Below are 14,112 nucleotides of genomic sequence, written 5' to 3' on the forward strand. Positions count from 1 at the left end.
CCATGCCCCTAGACCCAAATCCTCACCCTCGGTCGGGTTGTCCAGGCGCCCGGACCCAGAAGCCGACTCTGGAATCCCTACTATGGTGGGCCCCTGAGATGGGAAACAGCTCTCTTCCCTTCATCCAGAAATTCACCAAAACCTTGGGAGCCGTGCAAAATCCCCAAGAGGCAGAATCTCCCATGGACAAATAAGACCCCTCCATTCCATTACCAACCAAGACACACAACCCATACTGAAAAGCTTGCGCTCCCGTCTCCCCATCGCCCTAATTTCAGATCCCAATTCACTGCCCTCATGGTCTCCAGCTCGGGCCTGCCATCACCTTCCCCCTCACCCTAACCGGAGTTTGTATCCAGACTTTTGTCCCCAAGCCCTGGCTGACAGGCCCTCCAATGGGGCATATAGAGCCAAAGCACAGGACTCTGCCTGTCATCTCGAAGGATATTCTGGCCATCATAGTTGCACAAACCTTCTAGACTGGGAGACACCAGCAGAGCCCCTGAGCCCACCCCAAATTCGTTGGCTGCTCTGGACAGAAATGCGCAGTCTGACACATGCCAGACACCTACCTCCAGGCAGTCACCCACGTCACTGGCCCTGAGTCAGAAGATGGAACATGACATGACCCTAGGACCTCAACGGAACCCTAGGTTGCCTTGCATGCATCTGCATCCAGAGGCTGGTTCTGGAATTCCTACATATGATCCAACATTTGGACCCTGAGCCACAAGACAGAACACCTCCTGTCCCCAGAAGGCAACCTGGCTCTTGGGAGCTGCGTCCAGCCCTCAGGGGAGGAGAATCCTGCATGGCGCCTGAGACCCCACCACATTCTACAGTCTCCCTGGACACAAGCAATCATTGTGACCCAATAGCATGAGGTTCCCTGTAAACTCAGCCCCTGGGCCCTTGCCCCTGAGTGACCACATCGAATCGGCTTTGTTCCTGGGCTGAAAGGATAAGCTGAGCTGGGCTTTCCAGACATATATGCATTGATCTCTGTTACCTTGTCTTTCCATATGGGAGAAACCTGGAGCCATCAAAACGGAATCCCGCTGTCCTGCAGAAGGAAAGCCTGCTGTTCAGAGCAGCTCACAAGCCCGAGCCTGGGAAAACCTTCATGGACTCATGAGGCCACCTCTCTATTCGCTGGCCATTCATAGACACAAACTCCAGGTTGAGCGACCATCTGACACACGCCCTGACTCAGGTGTTGGAGATCTCAATTCAGACACTACACATTGGAATGGCCATGTGCTCGGCACTGACATGAACCAGCGCTTCTGTGATCTGATATCGGTTCTTGCCCTCCTGGTCTGCAAGCCCTCCAGATTGAGAATGCTGGAGCCACAACGCAACCTTTTGCCTGCCCTCCAGAAAGAAGAAGGGCCCTAGGGTATTAGGGTCCATGATCAAAGGAACGAGACTGACACAAAGTGAAGATCAAGCAAAGTTTATTTCGCCCCATGCATCAAAAATCAAACAAACCAGTCAGGGCCATCTCTTACAAAGAGGTGACGACAACCAGGACAGCACCCCCAATTACTTCTCTTACCCGACGATTTTCCCTACCCAACAATTCCCGCTACTCCACGAGTCCCGCTACCCGACGATTCTCTCAACCCGATGATTCCCGCTACCCCATGATTCCCACAACCAAACAGCTGCTACCCCAGGGACCCCCAGGTTAGCCTGCATAAACTTAACTCTCCTCAGTGCCTCCTCCATGGTCTGCTGAGTGGATTTCACACTATTCGGAGAGAATGCCTCATAGGAATTTTCGAATCCATAGATATTGAAGTAACAGCCCATAGGCAAACTCTTCAGCAGCAAAATCAGTGTTTCTTGGCTGCCTCTCTGCGTACCTGATAGTTATCCTGTTTACTTATGGGGGACTGCATACTTCCTGAGCAGTCCATGAGGAAAATGAATTCTCCACAGATGACAGGTGACTGAGATTCTGGGATATTTTGGCAGAAATACACCATCGCAGATGGATCTTTCATGAAACCATCTGAGTTGTCTCCAGGTTGCCCCATCTCCACAGCTACAGTGGGGGTATTCATCTCACTGTAGTAAATCAGGAGTTCCACATCTCGATCAAATTTGTGTCCATCAGCCAAGGAAACCTGGGCAGAAGTCTTATCTTCTCCAAGGTACTTGGTAGGCCTGAAGGGGCACTTGGACTGGATCCTCTCAATGCCATGCTGGGAACTGATGGTGGCAACCATGCTAAGTGTATAGGGCAGGTCCTCCAAAGGAACGACAGGAGTCTTCATATCAAGGCAACTTTCCTCAAATGATTCAGAGCCATGGTATCGAGGATTCAAGACAGCTGGGAGCGTGTAGTGCAGGGCTCTATCTGTTTCCAAGGGGAGCTCCTGCCCACACTTCAGGGTGATTGCTACATTAGACCCTGGGTAAAGGTTCCCTACACTGTAACAGAAGACATCCTTGGAGTATTTGTCCTCCTCCAGTAGGAAACCTTGGTGGCAGTTGCTGATGGCACTCTCATAGATGCTGTGGGCCTTTGTTTTCTCCTTTAATTCTGCTTTAATTTTCTCCGCATCCAACTTGGCCTCAAAGCTGTAGACAGCTGAGTCATCATCCATGGGGAACACAAAGAAGGTCTCCAAAGGAACTTCCTCCTCATTCTTAGAGTTTAAGGTAGCAGACACACGAGCCACAAACTCACGGATGGACAAGGTCACAGAGATGCTCTTCAGGGGTACTGGTTCCTCTCTGAGGGTTAGTAGGCCACCCTGGAGCACCCTGGTGATGCAGGACTACAAGGATGGCTTCCAGGTGAAGAGAGAGCGGAGAGCAGTCTTCTACTGTTAGGAACAAGACCGACGATGGCACGCCTGGTGGCACCGCTCCCCCACGAGGCCGCTTCCTGATGATGATGCTCCAGCAGTGTTGCTCGCCAGCGTGGCGCTCCCCGGCTGGCAAGGCCACTCCCCGGCTGGCGAGGTCACTCCCCAGTTGGCGAGGCTATTCCCCAGCTGGTGAGGCCGCTGCCCAGCAACGATCATAATGCACTGGCAGTGCTGCTCCCCAGCTGGCGAGGCCACTGCTGGGCTGGCGAGGCCGCTGCCGGGCTAGCAAGGATGCTCCCTGCCTGGCTAGGCTGCTGACGGGCTGGCGAGGCCTCTGCCAGGCTGGCAAGGCCTCTGCCCAGCGAACTGACGAAAGCTGGTCCAGAGAAACTGACAAACGCTGCTCCTGACGAACCAAGAAACGCTGCTCCTGACAAACCGGCAAACACAAAAACAAAAAACAAAACAGAACAAACAAAAAACAACAACAAAAAAGGTCCCACACTACCTCACAGACTGACCTTCATAGAGATGGCAGAGCCCGGCCCACTCACAGGGGGCCAATTAGACTGCAGCACACAGGGAAAGCTGCACAGTCACGCTCGGTCAGCAATACGGGTGGCGAATAGAATTCCAATTTACCATAGTAAATATGTGTGTGCCCAACTGATTGGACGTCTCCATCCAGCTGGCCCACCCCTACATCCGGGGTCTGCAAGCAAGTTCCTCCAGGAGGGACAGGGTCAATCCAAACCAACAACAAAAGGGCGCCCTCCACCCAACCAGGCCCCTACATTAGGGGTCTGCCCAGCACCCCCACGTGAGGATCAACCTGCACGAACCTCAATGGCACCTCAATATCCTATGCCTCCCTGTCCACTAGTGCACTGTCTGACCCAGCCTGAGCCCCGACCTCCCATCAGCCCGGCAGGGAGTGGGCCCAATGCCCTGCAGGTGGGACCTGACATGGCCAGAGACTGTCAACTCTACCCGACCTGGGTACTCAGTCGTCTGTGCCCAGACCACAGCTCAAATAGTGGCCTATGGGGGAACCTCAAACATAAAAGAGGACTCCTCTTTTCCCACGATGGGAAAAGCTTGCTGTGGGGATGGGGGTCTAAGGCTCAGTGTGGGGACCAGCTGCCTGGCCCATAAGACCACACACACCCAGGAGGGCCGCCCTGGTCACAAACAGGCATTGTGACTTTCAGCCTGAGCACGCTTTCAAACCACCCCTGGCTAGCTGCACCAGGAGTACGCATATCGGGCGTGACATGACCCTAGGTCCCAGTCCTCACCCTCGGTTGGGTTCTCCAGATGCCTGGACCCAGAAGCTGACTCTGGAATCCTAGCTATGGTGGGACCCCTGAGACGGAAAAGAGCACTCCTCCGCCCCCCCACCAAACCCTTGGGAACAGTCAGAATTCTCACAGAGGCAGAATCTCCCATGGCCCCATGAGGCTACCACTACATTCTGTGGCCAACGGAGACACACAACCCAGACAGAGAAGCCTGCACTCCCACGTCCCCATAGCTCTCATTTAAGATCGCGTGGCGCTGCTCTCACTGTCTGCAGATAGCCCCTGCAATCACCTCGCCCCTAACCCTATCCCGAGATTGTGTTTGCAGACTTTTGTCCCCAAAGCCTTGGCCAACTGGCCCTCTAGGATGGGGCCTCTGGAGCCACAGAGCAGGACTTTGCTGCCCACCCAAAGGAAGCTCTGCCTATCACATTTGCACAAGCTGACTTCTGCTATGACATCCTTCCATATGGGGGACACTGGTGGCATCAAAACGGACTCCCCATGTCCCGCAAAAGAAAAGCTTGCTGTTCGAAGCATCCCACAAGCTCCTGCCCAGAAATGCTCTATGGCCTCATGAGGCTACACCTCCATTCTTCAGCCAGCATGGACGTCTGCCCAGAATGCCCACGTGAGGATCAACCTGCACGTATCTCAAAGGCACCCCAATGTCCTAGGCCGCCCTGTGCAATAATGCTCTGTCTGGCACAGACTGAGAGCTGATCTACCATCAGCTATGCATGTTGCGGGCCCCATATACTGCACGTGGGACTTGCCAAAGCCAGAGACTCTAATCTCTACCCAACCTGGGTATTCAGGGTTCTGTGTCCAGACCATAGCTCAAATCCTGGCCTATGGGGGAACCGCAAGCACCAAAGAGCACTCCTCCTTCCTCATGATGGGAAAAACTTGCTGTGGGGATAGGGGTATAATCCTCAGAGTGGGAGCCAGCTGCATGGCCCATGAGACCACACCCAACCCAGAGGGCTTCCCTGGCCACAAACTGGCATTGTGATCCTCAGCCTGAGTCTGCTTTCAAACAAGGCCCCCTCGCTAGCTGGACCAGGAGCCCGCATAACGGGCCTGACATGCCCCTAGGCCCAAATCCTCACCCTCGGTCAGGCTCTCCAGGTGCCTGCACCCGGAAGCCAACTCTGGAATCCCTGCTATGGCGGTACCCATGAGACGGAAAACAGCACTCTTCCCTTCCCCCAGAAAGACACCAAATCCTTGGGAGCCGGGCAGAATCCACACAGAGGCAGAATCTCCCATGGCCCAGTGAGGCTACCACTTCATTCTGTGGCCAACTGAGACACACAACCCAGACAAAAAAGCCTGCACTCCCGCCTCTCCATTGCCCTCATTTCAGATCCCTCGGCACTACCCTCACAGTCCCTAGATCAGGCCTGCCATCACCTCACCCAGAAACTATCCCGAGTTTGTGTTTGCAGAATTTTGTCCCCGAAGCCCTGTCTGACAGGCCCTCCAGGATGGGGCCTCTGGCGGCCCATCCTAGGACTCTGAATGTCCAGTCAAAGAAACTCTGCCCATCACTTTTGCACAAAACCTGCTGATTGGGAGACAACTACAATGCCTCTGAGCCCACCCCCAAATTCGTTGGCCACCTTGGAAAAAAAGGCACATTCGGACACATACCAGACACCTACCACCTAGCAGATACCCAGGTCTATGGCCCTGAGTCAGAAGATGGAACCTGACATACTCCTAGGACCTCTACAGAACCCTAGCTTAGCCTTGCAGGCATCTGCCTCCAGAGGCAAACACTGGAATACCTATATGTGGTCCAACACTTGATCACATAGCCACAAAACAGAACACCTCCTGCCCCAGAATGCAACCTGGCTCTTGGGTGCTCTGTCCAAACCTCAAGGGCAGAGATTCCTGCATTGCATCTGAGCCCACACCACATTCTAAGATCTCCCTGGACACAAGACAGCATTGTGACCCATCAGAGTGAGGCTCACTGTCACCTCAGCCCTTTGGGCACTTTGCTCCAGAGAAACCAGATCCAAACGGTCTTGTACCTGGGCAGTAAGCTTAAGTGGAGCTAGGCTTTCCAGGCATCCATGTGGTGACTTCTGTTACGACGTCTTTCCATATGGAAGACCCTGGTGCCATGAAAACGTACTCCACCTGTCCCACAGAAGGAAAGCTTGCTGTTCGGAGAAGCTCCCAAGCCCCAGCCTGGGAAGACATATATGGCCTCATGAGGCCACCCCTCCATTCATTGGCCATCACGGACACAAACTCGAGCGTGAGCGAACATCTGATACATGCCCTGACTCAGATGCTGGAGATCTCGATCAGACGCTGTGCAGTGGAAATGCCATGTGCTCTTCAATGAACTGAACCGGTGCTGCTGCATTCAGAATTTTTTCCTCAGCCTCCCCGACAGCAAGAACACGAGATTGTTCATTTTGGAGCCACAACGCAGTCTTCTGCCTGTCCTCAAGTAAGAAGAAGTGCCCTAGGTGTCTGCCGAGAATATCCATGTGAGGATCAACCTGCACGGACCTCGATGGCACCCCAATGTCCTCGGCCACCTAGTGCACTAATGCTCTGTCCGACACAGCCTGAGCCCCAACCTCCCATCAGCGCTCCAGGTAGCTGCCCCTATATCCTTCCGGTGGGACCTGCCATGGCCAGAGACTGTCATTTCAACCAAACCTGGGTAGTCAGACATCTCTGCACAGACCATAGCTCAAATCCCTGCCTATGGGGGAACCTCAAGCATAAAAGAGAACTCCTCCTTCCCCATGATGGGAAAGCTTGCTGTGGGGAATGGGATCTAACCCTCAGAGTAACCCATGAGACCACGCCCACCCAGGAGGGCTGCCCTGGACACAAACAGGCATTGTGATCCTCAGTCTCTGCCAGCTTTCAAACCAGCACCCACGCTACCTGGAACATGCACTCGCATATTGGGACTGACATGCCCCTAGGCACAAATCCTCACACCAGGTCGCATTCTCCTGGCGCCCGGACACAGAAGCCAACTCTGGAATCCCTGCTATAGTGGGAACACTGAAACAGAAAACAGCACTCTGCCCTTCCTCCTTAAAGACACCAAAACCTTGGGAGTCAGGCAGAATCGTAACAGAGGCAGAATCTGCCATGGCCTCGTGAGGCCACCACTTCATTCTGTGGCCAACTGAGACACACAACCCAGACAGAAAGCCTGCGCTCCGGCCTCCCCATCGCCCTCATTTTAGATCCCGCTGCACTGCCCTCACTGTCCCTAGATTGGGCCTGCCATCACCTCACCCAGAAACCAAACCCGGCTTTGTGTTTGCAGACTTTTGTCCCCGAAGCCCTGGCCGAGAGGCCCTCGAGGATGGAGCCTCTGGAAGCACAGCACCTGACTCTGAATGCCCACCCAAAGGAAACTCTGCCCGTCACTTTTGCACAAAATCTGCTGATTGGGAGAAACCTACAATGCCCCAGAGCCCACCTCAAATTTTTTGGCCGCCTTGGAAAACAGGCGCATTCGGACACAGGCCAGAAACCTACCTCCAGGCAGAGACCCAGGGCAATGGCCTTGAATCAGAAGATAGGACCCCGGAGATGGAAAGCAGCACTCTTTCCTTCCCCCTGAAACACACCAAACTCTTGGGAACTGGGCCCCATGAGGCTACCACTACATTCTGTAGCCTACTGAGACACACAACCTCGACAGAAAAGCCTGTCCTCCAGCCTCCCCATCGCCCTCATTTCAGATCCCACGGCAATGCCTTCACAGTCTGCAGATCGGGACTGCCATCATCTCACCCCTAACCCTATCCAGAGTTTGTGTTTTCAGACTTTTGTTCCCAAGGCCTGGCAGAGAGGCCCTCCAGGATGGGGCCTCTGGAGTCACAGTGTCAGTCTCTTCCTGCCCACCTGAAGGAAATTCTGCCCATCACATTAGCACAAACACTCCTGATTGGCAGACACATGCAATGCCACTGAGCCCACCCCAAATTCGTTGGCTGCTTTAGAAAAAAAGGCGCATCCAGACACATGCCAGACACCTAGGTCAATGTCGCTGAGTCAGAAGATCAAACATGACATACCCCTAAGACCTCAGTGGAACCATAGATTAGCCTTGCAGGCATCTGCCTCCAGAGGCAAACTCTAGAATACCTATATATGGTCCAACACTTGATCCCTGAGCCACAAAACAGAACACCTCCTGCCTCCAGAAGGCAACCTGGCTCTTGGGAGCTGCGTCCAACCCTCAGGGGAGGAGAATCCTGCATGGCGCCAGAGTCCCTGCCACATTTAAAGTCTCCCTGGACACAAGCCAGCATTGTGACCCATAAGAATGAGGCTCCCTGTCACCTTAGTCCCATGGGCATTTGCCACAGAGCCACCAGATCCAAAGGCCCTTGATATGGGCTGGAAGGCTAAGAGGAGCTGGGCTTTCCAGGCATCCATGCAGTGACTTCTGCTACGATGTCTGTCCTTATGGGGGACCCTGGTGCCATGCAAACGGACTCCCCCTCTTCTGCAGAAGTAAAGCTTGTTGTTCGGAGAAGCTCCCAAGCCTAGTCTGGGATGACCTCCATGGCCTCTTAAGGACACCGTTCCACTCTTCGGCCATCATGGTCACAAACTCCAGCGTGAGTCATGTGCCCTGACAGGTGCTGAATATCTCCTGTCAGATGCTGCACAGTGGAAATACCATGTGCTCGACACTGACATGAACCGGCACTTGTGCATTCAGAATGTCGTCCTCACCCTCTTGACCCCCAGCCTACCAGATAGTTCATTCGGGAGCCACAACGCAATCATCTGCCTGCCCTGCTGAAAGAAGAAGGGCCCTAGGGGTCTGTCCAGAATCCCCACGTGACGACCAACCTGCACGGACCTCAATGGCACCCCAATGTCCTAGGCCGCCCTGTGCACTAATGCTCTGTTTGACACAGCCTGAACCCCGAACTCCCATAATCCCCCCAGGTAGTGGGCCCCATATCCTGCAATTGGGACGTACTCTGTCCCAACCTGAGTATTCAGGAATCTATGTCCAGACCATAGCTCAAATCATGGCCTATGGGGGAACATCAAGCATGAAAGAGCATTTCTCCTTCCCCATGATGGGAAAAGCTTGCTGTGGGGATGGGGATCTAACCCTCAGAGTGGGATCCACCTCCATGGCCCATGAGACCATGCCACTCAGGTGGGCTGACCTGGCCACAAACAGGCATTGTGAGCCTCAGCCTGAGCCCACATTCAAACCAGCCCTCTCGCTCGCTGGAACAGGAGCCTGCATATCAGGCGTGACATGCCCCTTGGCCCAAATCCTCACCCTACATTGGGTTCCCCAAACGGCTGGACCCAGAAGCTGATTGCGATTCCTGCTATGGCAGGACTCATGAGACGGAAAACAGCACGGTTCCCTTTCCCCTGAAAGACATCAAACCCTTGGGAGCCGGGCAGAATCCTCACATAGGCAGAATCCTCCATGGCCCCATGAGGCTACAGATATATTCCATGGGCAACCAAGACACATAACCCAGACAGAAAAGTCTACGCTCCCGCCTCCCCATTGAACTAATTTCAAATCCCCCCACACTGCCTTCACGGTACGCAGATCGGGCTTGCCATCGCCTGGCCCAGAACCCTATCCCGAGTTTGTGTTGCAGAATTTTGTCCCTGATGCCATGGCCGACAGGGCCTCCAGGATGGGGCCTCTGGTTTCACAGTGCAGGATTTTGCTGGCCCACCCGAAGGAAACTCTGCTGACATTTGCACAAACCCTCCAGATTGGGAGACACCTACAATGCCCCTGAACCCACCCCAAATTCGTTGGACTCCTTGGATAAAAGGCAAATCAGGATACATGCCAGACACCTACCTCCAGGCAGACACCCAGTTCAATGGCCCTGAGTGAGTCATGTAACCTGACATACCCTAGGACCTCAAGGAAAACCTAGCTTAGCCTTGCAGACATCTGCCTCCAGAAGCAAACTCTGGAATATCTACATATGGTCCAACACTTGATCCCTGAACCACAAAACAGAACACCTACTGTTCCCAGAAGGCAACCTGGCTCTTTGGGAGCTGCGTCCAACCCTCAGGGGAAGAGAATCCTGCATGGCGCCTGAGCCCCCACCACCTTCTAAGATCTCCCTAGACACAATCCAGCATTGTGACCCATCAGAATGAGGCTCCCTGTCACCTCAGCACCTTAAACACCTTGCCCCAGAGCCTCCAGATCCAAACGGCCTTGTACATGGGCTGGAAGGGTAAGCAGAGCTGGGCTTTCCAGGCTTCCATGCGGTGACTTCTGCTACCACGTCTTTCCTATGCGGGACCCTGGTGCCATCCAAAAAGACTCCCGCTGTGCCACCAACGGAAAGATTGGTGTTGAGAGCAGCTCAAAAGTCCCAGCCTGGGAAGACCTCCATGGCCTCATGAGCCACCCTTCCACTCGATGGCCATCCTGGACAACACAAACACCAGCATGAGCAACCATTTGACACGTGCACAGACTCAGGTGGTGGAGATCTCAAGACAGACGCTGCACATTGGAAATGCCATGTGGTCGGCAGTGAACGGAACCTGCACTGGTGCGTTCAAAATTCCGTCCTTACCTCCTGTCCGGCCAGCCCTCCAGATTGTTCATTTGGGAGCCACAAAGCATACTTCTGCCTGCCCTCCAGAAAGAAGAAGGGCCCTAGAGGTCTGCCCAGAATACCCACATGAGAATCAACCTGCACGGTCCTCGACAGCACTCCAATGTCCTAGCCCGCCCTGTGCACTAATGCTCTGTCTGACACAGCCTGAGCCCCGACCTCCCATCAGCCCCCGAGGCAGCCGGCCCCCTATCATGCACGTGGGTCATGCCATGCTCAGAGACCCTCATGTCTACCCAACCCGAGTATTCAGGCATCTGTGTCCAGACCATAGCTCAAATCCTGGCCTATGGGGGAACCTCAAGCATAAAAGAGCACTCCTCCTTCCCTACGACGGAAAAGCCTGCTGTGGGAATGGGGATCTAACCCTCAGAGTGGGAGCCAGCTATATGGCTCATGAGATAACGCCCACTCAGGAGGGCCGCCCTGGCCACAAAGAGGCATTGTGACTCCCAGTCTGAGCCCGCTTTCCAACCAGTCCCCTCTCTAGCTGGAACAGGTACACGCATATCGGGCCTGACATGCCACTAGGCCCCAATCCTCATCTTCAGTCGGGTTCTCCAGGCGCATGGATCCATAAGCCGACTCTGGAATCCTAACTATGGCGGGAACCCTGAGATGAAAACAGCACTCTTACCTTCCCCCCGAATGACACCAAACCCTTGGGAATCGGGAAGAATCCTCAGAGAGGCAGAATCTCCCATAGCCCCATGAGGATACCGCTACATTCTGTGGCCAACTGAGACACACAACCCCGACAGAAAAGCTTGCACTCCCACTTCCCCATTGCCCTGATTTCAGATCCAGCACCACTGCCCTCATAGTCTGCAGATCGGGACTGCCATCACCTCGCCTAGAACCCTATCCCGAGTTTGTGTTTGCAGAATTTTGTCCCCAAAACTCTGGCCGACAGGCCGTCCAAGATGGGGCCTCTGGAACCACATCAGAGGGTTCTGCCTGCCTTCCCAAAGGAAACTCTGCCTGTCACAGTTGCACAAACCCTCCATATTGGGAGACACCTGCAAGGACCCTGAGCCCACCCAATTTCGTTGGCCACTCTGGACAGAATTGTGCTGTCTGATACATGCCAGACACATACCTCCAGAGAGACACCCAGTTCAATGGCCCTGAGTCAGAAGATGGAAACTGACATTACCCTAGGACTTCAACAGAACCCTAGCTAAGGTTTGCAGGCTTCTGTCCCCAGAGGAATGTTTCGGAGTGTTAGGGTTCATGATCAAAGGAACAAGACTACACAAAGCGAAAATCAAGCAAATCTTTATTTCATGCCAAGCATTGAAAATCAAACCAAGAGGTTAGGGTCGTTTCTTACATAGAGCGATGACGAGGACACCGCTTCTGATGACAAAGAGGGGAGGATTCCGATGACGACAACCCTGACGACACAGACTCTGCTCCCCATGACGCCAATCCGACAAGGTCGCTTCCCAAACGAGGCTGCTGTGGACAAGACTGCTCTGGACGAGGCCGTTCCAGACCAGGCCACTCCCTGGATGAGGCCGCTCTGGATGAGGCTACATGCTGGATGAAGTCAGTACCCGATATTGAGAGGCCACTCCAGACCAGGCCGATCTCCAACAAGGCCACATGCCAATGAGGCTGCTCCCTGGAATGACACTGCTCTGGGGAGGCTACAGCTCGGGACAGTGAGGCTGGTTGTGGTGGGACCTCATCGAAGCGGGTCGCGGGCGGTGCTGCTGCTCAGGGAGGCGAGGTCATATGTGGTGGCTCTGCTTCTAGGGGCGGTGAAGCTCCCAGCAATGCCGCTCCGGATGCTCGTGATGATGGTGGAGTTCTGACGCTACTGATGACCCTGATGCTATCACTCGTATGACTACACTTACGGCTCCCAATGGCTACTCTAACGGCTACTCTAACTCCTCTTACTACTCTAACGGCTATTCTAACTCTTCCGACTTCTCTAATGTCTATTCTAACTCCTCCTACTTCTCTACTGGCTATTCTAACTCCTCCTAATTCTCTAACGGCTATTCTAATTCCTCCTACCTCTCCCCCTACCCCAGCCTCACAGACTAACTTTTATAGAGGTGGTTCATCCCAGCCCACACACAGGTGGGAAATGAGATTTCAACTCACCACAGTTAATATATGCGCAACACAGTGATTGGATATGGCTATCTGGCGTGGCCCGCCCCAATATCCGGGGTTGACAAGTAAGTTCCTCTGGCTAACCAGACCCCTACATTCTCTGCTTTTCTTTGGAAATTAGTCAAATCCTTGACTTTTCAGCCAGTTCTATGTTCTCCTGTTGTAAGGGGGTTATATTGAGCATGTAAGACTAACATTTCTATCACTCCAATTTTCTTTGGTACAAATGACATTAGGGAGTTTATAATACATGGGGAAAAAAGTAACAGTAGTGCATAGTCGGTTGATGAGTTAGCCATTCAACACTTTGTGTAACCTTTTCCATTTTTTTCCTAATTCTGTTCATCTAATTTCCTACCTATACTTTACATAAACACGTAACAATAGGGGCAACAATAAACTCACAGTTTTTTAGTCTTAGCTTTTGTCCATGGTCAGCGGGATCTGTCGACTGCAGCTTCCATCTCTGGGGGCATCCTTTCCTCAGCTCATTAGACGTGACCCACATGAATTCAGGCCCTAATGCCCTCTACTTTTACAGTAAATGGTCCCTTCCAGCGAGGCTCCAAGTTTCCCCCTTGATAGCCATGTATCCAAACCAAGTTCCTGGGTTGGTAAGGATGTGGTTCGACCTCCATCTCCGTCCCAGTGTGGGCAGTCCGATAGCTGAGTGGGCTTTTTTTTAGAACAGATTGTAATGCCTGCAGTGACTGGAGTACAGACTGATCAGTCATTTCTGCTAGGGCAACCTCTTGTAGTCGAGGACAGAGAAGGGGGGTCTTCCAAAAATTATTTCAAGTGGGGTCACCTTGCTTAAATACGGTGTACATATTGCCCTGAGGACGGAAAATGGAAGGAGATCCACACATCCACCGCCAGTCTCCAGAATTAGTTTTGTCAAGGTCTCTTTAAGAGTCCGTTTCATTCTCTCTACTTGCCCGGAACTGTGGGGCTGGTAGGCACAGATGGGAGGACGGGGCTCAGACTCTGTCAGATAGAGAATTAGTGCACAGGGGGACCTAGGATATTGGGGTTCCTTTGAAGTCCGTGCAGGTTGATCCTCACATGTGGATTCCGGGCAGACCCCTAGGGCACTTCTTCTTTCTAGAGGGCAGGCAGAGGACTGCATTGTGTCTCCATATTTAACAACCTGGGGGCTTGCGGCTCAGGAGGGTGAGGACGGAATTCTGAATGCCCAAGCGCTGGTTCAGTTTAAAGCCG

The 14,112-nt window shown here is 53.3% G+C and overlaps 1 pseudogene; it reads right to left on the reverse strand.

The window, feature by feature from the left end:
- Positions 1–3,038, reverse strand: part of LOC123954363 — a 170,177-nt pseudogene extending 167,139 nt beyond the window's left edge.
- Positions 3,039–14,112: the final 11,074 nt, after the last annotated feature.

The sequence above is a fragment of the Meles meles genome, chromosome 12 (genome assembly GCF_922984935.1).
Source record: "Meles meles chromosome 12, mMelMel3.1 paternal haplotype, whole genome shotgun sequence".
NCBI classification, from domain to species: domain Eukaryota; kingdom Metazoa; phylum Chordata; class Mammalia; order Carnivora; family Mustelidae; genus Meles; species Meles meles.